We start from the raw sequence: 8,318 nt of genomic DNA, 5'->3' as shown, positions 1-8,318 counted from the left end.
CTTGTAAAGACAGTGTACTTCAGAAAAGTTAATCATGCCACCATTTCACAAGCCTTGATTTCTTGTGTGGTGGCATCTCACTTGATCAATATTAGCATTCGTAACTGACACTGCGAGCTACCTGACAAAGGCTTGGAATGATGTGCTTCGCAACCTGTGGTCAAACTGTGTACTGTGGCAGAGCTCCGACCTTGTCTCAGTGGGTCCCATGCTTCCTGGCAGATTATGCTAGCCTCAGAGGCTCACTGGACCTTTTACATAGCCTTTCTCCCTCTAGAGAAGAGGGTCACAGCCTACTGAGCCATTTTCATCATAAGCCAGCAAGGAGGTTGGTGAGAGAACTCCCACAGTCTCTGTTGTCCCTATAGGCTTATTCCAGAACAGTTTAGCCTCCTGTCCTGATAGGGGCCTGTCTTCCCCTCCCAGGAGGTGTTTCTGTAGTGGCGAGTTGTGGGGAAACCCGGTCCCACCCTCTACTCCAGGTTCTGGCCCAGAGACCCTAATGGCAGCAGCTGTTAGCAGCTGACCTTTCACTGCCAGAATTGCTACGTTTTCCTGGGCCACTTCCCCACAGCTCTCCCGCTTCTCTCTCTCAACACCTTCTTCACCCTTACCTTCGGGCTCCCTTTCCAGTGGCTTGAGGGTGTCTTCATTACCCAGCCCTTCAGCCACACTTCCTCTCCTCTGGCTCCCTGGCTTTCCTCAACCTGACTGGAGCGAGCCCTTTTATAGTATCAGAGGGGCTTTAATTAGAATCAGGTGTTCACATGAGCTTAACAGCCTCAACTGACTCTTTGCAGGCTAATTGGAGTCATGTATCCACCCTAGCCTGGAGCAGTCCCTGCTCTGGCCAGTCAGGGAACAGAAAACTGCTTATCCAGTGGCCAGTATATCTCCCTTCGACTACTCTGCTGTACCTCCCGGTGGGCCGGCCTCTATTCCACCTTAGTCCCGCGGCCCGCCGGGGATATCAGTTGGCGGCTCCTTCACGGGGCCGTGAGCACGGGCGTGTACTTGGCGCGGTTTACCCCAATCCCGGATACCTGCCCCTTTTGCGGCGTGAGGGAAAACCTGGCGCACGTCTACCTGGAGTGCGCCAGGTTGCAGCCCCTATTCCGGCTCCTCACCAATATTTTGTTAAGGTTTTGGTTGCACTTTTCTCCTCACCTTCTTATCTACGCACTCCCTGTCCGTGGCCCCACTAAGTCGCGGGACCTCCTGGTCAGCCTCCTCCTGGCCCTGGCTAAAGTGGCCATCTATAACACCAGGGTGAGGAGGTTGGCCGATGGAGTCTCCTGCGACTGCGGGGCCTATTTCCGATCCTCCGTCCGTTCACGCCTCCGGGCAGAGTCCCTCTGGGCGGCGTCCACCGACTCCCTTGACGCCTTTGAGGAGCGGTGGGCGCTGTCCGGGGTTCTCTGCTCAGTGTCCCCGTCCGGTTCCCTTCTTTTGACCCTTTGACCGCACTCCCGTCCCTGTTTTTCATTAGTTGTCCCCCGTAATTTTTTGGCCTCCAGGTCCTGTGGATCTCCGCCTTAGGCTGGGGGGGATCCTTTAGCGGTGGGCGAGTTTTGCCCGCCCACTTCCTGGATCCCAATAGGACTACTCTGCTGTACCTCCCGGTGGGCCAGCCTCTATTCCACCTTAGTCCTGAGGCCCGCCAGGGATATCAGTTGGCGGCTCCTTCACGGGGCCGTGAGCACGGGCGTGTACTTGGCGCAGTTTACCCCAATCCCGGACACCTGCCCCTTTTGCGGCGTGAGGGAAACCCTGGCGCACGTCTACCTGGAGTGCGCCAGGTTGCAGCCCCTATTCCGGCTCCTCACCAATATTTTGTTAAGGTTTTGGTTGCACTTTTCTCCTCACCTTCTTATCTACGCACTCCCTGTCCGTGGCCCCACTAAGTCGCGGGACCTCCTGGTCAGCCTCCTCCTGGCCCTGGCTAAAGTGGCCATCTATAACAACAGGGTGAGGAGGTAGGCCGATGGAGTCTCCTGCGACTGCGGGGCCTATTTCCGATCCTCCGTCTGTTCACGCCTCCGGGCAGAGTTCCTCTGGGCGGCGTCCACCGACTCCCTTGACGCCTTTGAGGAGCGGTGGGCGCTGTCCGGGGTTCTCTGCTCAGTGTCCCCGTTCGGTTCCCTTCTTTTGACCCTTTGACCGCACTCCCGTCCCTGTTCTTCATTAGTTGTTCCCCGTAATTACTTGGTTTCCAGGTCCTGTGGATCTCCCCCTTAGGCTGGGGGGGGATCCTTTAGCAGGGGGCGAGCTTTGCCCGCCCACTTCCTGGATCCCAATAAGACTACTCTGCTGTACCCAACTGGCCTCGGTATATCACAGTATGTATTCATTGCTATGCACATATTGTCTCTTTGGCAGGAAATACTTGGAGAGATACCTTTAAGCAAGTGAATGCTTTGTTGCTTTGATGAAATCACTTTTCGTGAAAGCTCCAGCTCGTCGTGAATGGTTTTTCAGATACTTGAATGAACAGAGCATTGATTTACCAACATTTCCACCTAAACCAGTTGTGACCAGGTGGAATACATGGTTCAATTGTGTAAAGTACCAGGTACCGTACTACCAGCTGTACCAAGGGTTCTTGGAGCATGAACAAATGGAACAAAGGAATACATATGTTCTTTGGGAACTAGCCAGTCTGTTAGTGGTAGAAGACATGCATGCTAACCTGAAATACATTGCAGAGAACTGCAGATCCCTGGTGATAGTACTGGACATTTTACAGTCCCCAAAACATCAAATAGACAAAGTGCACAACATTATCCTGGATTTAAAATCATGGCTGAAACATCTTGCATCATCAACTGATAATGCAAATGGATCTGCAGCTGCTCAAAGCACTGCTGATAAACTGAGACAGTACAACCTAAAAAATAAACAACCAACAATTGATTTTCTCCTGAACAAATTGGTGCTGCTTATACAGATTATGAAACTGTAAAACAGCAATTAAAGCTGTCTGATTAATGCAACATGGACTTGCCAGTGTATTTAAGGATTGGCAAAGATGTGTTTGGAAGCGTTGAGGATCCCATTTACTTCTGGATGGCTGTTGAAGATCATGTTCCCAACGTTGCAAACCATGCTGTAGTTCTCCAACTGACTGTAAATTTAGCTGACACGGAAAGAAGTTTCAGCAAACTTGTGATTCTTTTCTGTGCTCAATGCCAATGTCTGAAAGATGAAAGTGTGGCTGGAATGCTGCAACTCTATAACTAGTACTAACTCAAAGTGAATAATGTTAATGTAAAAGCAATTTTCACTTTATTTTTTGTGCATTTAAAAAATCAGTTTTCTGAAAATATAGAATACAGACAGAAGAATTTGGTATATGTAAGAAATACAAATTACAATTCTATCTTATTATTAGGGCTGTTAGTTAATCGCAGTTAACTCACGTGATCAACTCGCACTGTTAAACAGTAGAATACCAATTGAAATGTATTAAACATTTTGGATGTTTTTCTACATTTTCATATATACTGTATTCTGTGTTATAATTGAAATCAAAGTGCATATTATTTTTATTACAAATATTTGCACTGTAAAAATGATAAAAGAAACAGTATTTTTCAAATCACCTCTTGTAGTGCAATCTCTTTGTCATAAAAGTGTAACTTACAAATGTAGATTTTTTTTGTTATATAACTTTACTCAAAAACAAAACAATGTAAAACTTCAGAGCCTACAAGTCCACTCAGTCCTACTTCTTGTTCAGCCAATCACTAAGACAAACAAGTTTCTTTACATTTACAGGAGATAATGCTGTCCTCTTTTTATTTACGTCACCTGAAAGTGAGAACAGGCATTTGCATGGCACTTTTGTAGCTGGTATTACAAGGTATTTATGTGCCAGATATGCTAAACTTTTGTATTCCCCTTCATGCTTTGGCCACCATTCCAGAGGACATGCGTCCATGCTGATGACACTTGTTAAAAAAAATAATGTGTTAATTAAATTTGTGACTGAACTCCCTGGGGGAGAATTCTATGTCCCCTGCTCTGTTTTACCCATATTCTGCCATATATTTCGTGTTATAGCAGTCTTGGATGATGACCCAGCACATGTTGTTCATTTTAAGAACACTTTCACTGCAGATTTGGCAAAATGCAAAGAAGGTACCAATGTGAGATTTCTAAAGATAGCTACATTACTCAACCTAAGGTTTAAGAATCTGAAGTGCCTTCCAAAATCTGAGAGGGACAAGGTGTGGAGCATGCTTTTAGAAGTCTAAAAAGAGCAACACTTTGTTGAGGAAACTACAGAACCTGATCCATCAAAAAAGGAAAATCAACCTTCTGCTGGTGGCACCTGACTCAGATAATGAAAATAAACATGCAACAGTCTGCACTGCTTTGGATTGTTATCGAGCAGAGCCCATCATCAGCATGGACACATGTCCTCTGGAATGGTGGTTGAAGCATGAAGGGACATATGAATCTTTAGTGCATCTGGCACATAAATATCTTGGGACGCCGGCTACATCAGTACCATGAGAACACCTGTTCTCACTTTCAGGTGATATTGTAAACAAGAAACAGGCAGCAGTATCTTCTGCAAATGTAAACAAACTTGTTTGAGCGATTGGCTGAACAAGAAGTAGGACTGAGTGGACTTGCAGCTCTAAAATTTTATATTGTTTTGTTTTTGAATGCAGTTTTTTTTACATAATTATACATTTGTAATTTCAACTTTCATGGCAAAGAGATTGCACTACAATACTTGTATTAGGTGAATTGGAAAATACTATTTTGTTTTTTTTACAGTGCAAATACTTGTAATAAAAAATAAATATAAAGTGACCATTGTACACTTTGTATTCTGTGTTGTAACTGAAATCAATATATTTGAAAATCTAGAAAACATCCAAAATATTTAAATAAATGGTATTCTATTATTGTTTAACAGTGCGATTAATTGCGATTAATTTTTTTTAGTCGCTTAACAGTCCTATTTATTATAATGATTGATGGCAGTGGTAGGCTTCGATCTTGCTTAAAAATTGTAACAATATCAATAAAACATTGTGTTCAACTGATACCTATATATATTGTGGCTAGGGAAACAAAAATTCTGCATTTCATTTTAATTTCAGAAAAACACAGATTTTTGTGGAGAATTTGGGGTTTTTTTTATCATGAAAAACTAGGATCCCTGGTAATGACATACCTATATTATAATAATCACATACAGTAGACCAATAATAAGCCTGAGCAGTCTTAATTTACATCCATTCATTAGGAATGTTTTAAACAGAAACCATTCCAGTATAACATACATATTAAAAGGGGGCCAGACACTGCACCCTTACTAACAATCAGTAGTGCTTCACTCTGCAAATAGTCCCATTGACTTCAGTAGGACTAAGCATTGAGAAAGGTAATATCCAACGTACATAAGGGTGACAAAATCTGACCTCCTATGAATAGCTTTTTTTATTTTTTCATATGGGTGGCCCTTCGACTTGTCACAAATTTAGTGCCCAAGCTGGAAATTCACTTTTTGGTTAAGAGGATTTTAATGATTAAAAAAGCTTGTGTTTCATCCATAGTTATAGGAAACAGAGCATGCTGTGATAGGATGTAGTCCTGTATTTCCTTGTGGGTTGTTTTGTTTTGGTTCTAAATGAAGATTTTTTTCCATAGTACACCATCCAGGATTCTGTACGGAAAGAAGACAGGAGTTATTTAGTCTGACATTATTATGTGCATTACAGTGCCAGGTGCTTTACAAATGCAGAGTAAGACAGTGTCCGCCCAAATTGACAAGAGAGACAAAGAGGAAACAGGTGAATTTTCTGCAAGATCATACAAATTAATGACACAGCCAGAACCTAGAACCAATGTCTCCTGCTGCTCAGTCCATTGCACTGTCCACTAGACAAAATTGCCTCTTTTTCTTTTTTCCAGGGATTCCAAGGCTGGAAGGGACCGTTGAGATCATCTAGGCTGACCTGTACAACACAAACCATAGAAATTCCCCAAAATAATTCTTGGAGCAGATCTTTTAGAAAAACACCTATTCTTGATTTAAAAATTGTCAGTGATAGAGAATCCACCATGACCCTTTGTAGATTGTGCCAGTGATTAATTACTCTCACTGTTAAAAATGTATGCTTTATTTCCAGTCTGAATTTGTCTAGCTTCAACTTCCAGTCGCAATTACCTGGTTTAATGAAGAAGCACATACTATGAACAAGTCATCTGCCACAGGCTCTCATTTTCCCTGCAAACCAGCAAATAAAAAAACACAGTAACAGTAAAATAACATTGAAACACCAGGATGCTGCAGATCTGATATACAGAATTTTTGTAGAACTATCTGATAATATAAAATGTGCAGCTGTAACAAACCCACAGCAACATACATGTAGAAGCCATCAGTTGTCAGTGAGAATTGAAACCAACCTCTTGCATCTAAGTGCAAATCCCTGCCACTTTGGCTAAAAAAGTTAATTCCTGAAACTTTCTTTTTCTGACCAAGCCTTAAGTGATCAACCGAATTAGCAGACAACTAGCAAACATGAGCAATCAGTCAGATGCGCCACCGCTTTTTCCACCTAAGGGTAGGTCTGCACTTTGAGATGGAGGTTTACATTCCAGCTGAAGGAGACACATCCACACTAGCTCCGACTGATCTAGCATGCTAAAAATAGAGTGTAGCTGCAGTGGGGGGAAGAGCTAGCCACCTTAACTCTGTACCTAACATCTTGGATGGGTATGTACTTGGGGTGGCTAGGCCATCCAGCCACTCACACAGCTACACTGCTTTTTTAAATTAACTTTTTATTAAGGCAAAGTTACAATAAAATATTAACACCCTACATTGCACATTATTCAGGATCAGATTGCATATTCAAAGAACCTGGCTAAAGATTCTGGCTTGCTGGCTGGGGAGCCATCCTCCTCTGAATATGCTACAAACGGTGAGCAAATTTCTAAATACTTATGTTCTTTAGTGCTTCTCTTGTGTATGGACCTCTTAAGAAAGCTTTTCCATTTAAAAGGACAGCCCATGTTTTACTGTACCACAGTTCCATAGGAGGATATGCATTAGCTTGATCAGAGCTAGAGTGGGTATGTCTCTTCCAGCTATAGTTTACAACTCCAGCTTGAAGTGTCCACATACCTGTGACATTTTATCAGGGTGTCCATAACTGTGAGTAACCTTGTTACCTCTCTGCCTCAGCAAGAAAGAGATTTGATACTGCTAATCTGTGTGTCAGCTCCCTGACACTCCAGTCTGTTGGCTAGCCCAACAAATGCCTTATGACCCTGACAGCCCTTACTTTGCCTTGCATGTAACATCTGGTGCACTTCAGTTCCCAAACCCCCTTGAAAAGTGTTCCCTTGTGCTATCCAGTCCCTGTCACTGGGCACTCACAGAAATGACCAAGTCTCCACAGAGACAGGATACACACCAACCTGTTGGCTTAGCAGGGGAAGCACACTTTACTTTTATTATAAATTCATCTCAGTGCTGTTATATTAAACAAGAATAGGTTTATTAATAAAGTCCAGAGATTTAAGAGATACTAAGCAAAGATAACAGATACAGAAAATAGTTAAATAAAAGTATAACACAATTTCTAGTGACTAAAACATAACATGCTACAATCCTTTGGCTAAAACAGTTTTCTCACCCTCAAAGTCCTTTTCTGCAGAGCTTGCTGATTTTCAGTTATATCAGCCTCCAGATTTTTCATGAGTCAGTCTTCTCTGCCAGGAGTGTTCCTCAGTGAAAAGGGTCCCCAAAGGGTCTTTTTGCTTCACCTTATATTTCTCCAAAATGCATTGTTTTGACCCCAGATCATCTTGCTCTTTCATGCTAATTTTACATTCCTAAGTCAACCTGGCTTTTTCTGTTGACTTACATGTAAATGGGACCTCCTTTGTGTTGATTTCACAATGTTTAATTTACATTAGAGTTGGGGAGATATCTATCTTTCCTCCTGTCTGGAAGAAAACCTGTTTCCCCCTTTGGTTGCAGATTTTTAAGACATGTAACTATCCATAATTTCTTATATGAGCTTAATACCTACAATTCACAATGATATTAATGACCAGAGTGTATTACCAACTTTCATTTCATGTCTTACAAGGTGATCTTTATAGATAAATACCATGACAGCAGTGTGTTAGGTGCAGTGAGTTTGTCAGGACTGATAGGAGTTGCTGACAGAGTAGTGAACCACAATGCCCTAAGAGAATGCTAATAAAATGCAATTAGTAGGGCTGTTATTTTTGCCATTAAACATTTCAGCACATATCACATCATGGACATATGGAGAGACAGC

Source organism: Chelonia mydas, chromosome 3 (genome assembly GCF_015237465.2).
Source record: "Chelonia mydas isolate rCheMyd1 chromosome 3, rCheMyd1.pri.v2, whole genome shotgun sequence".
Lineage (NCBI taxonomy): Eukaryota > Metazoa > Chordata > Testudines > Cheloniidae > Chelonia > Chelonia mydas.
This window is presented reverse-complemented; position numbering follows the sequence as displayed.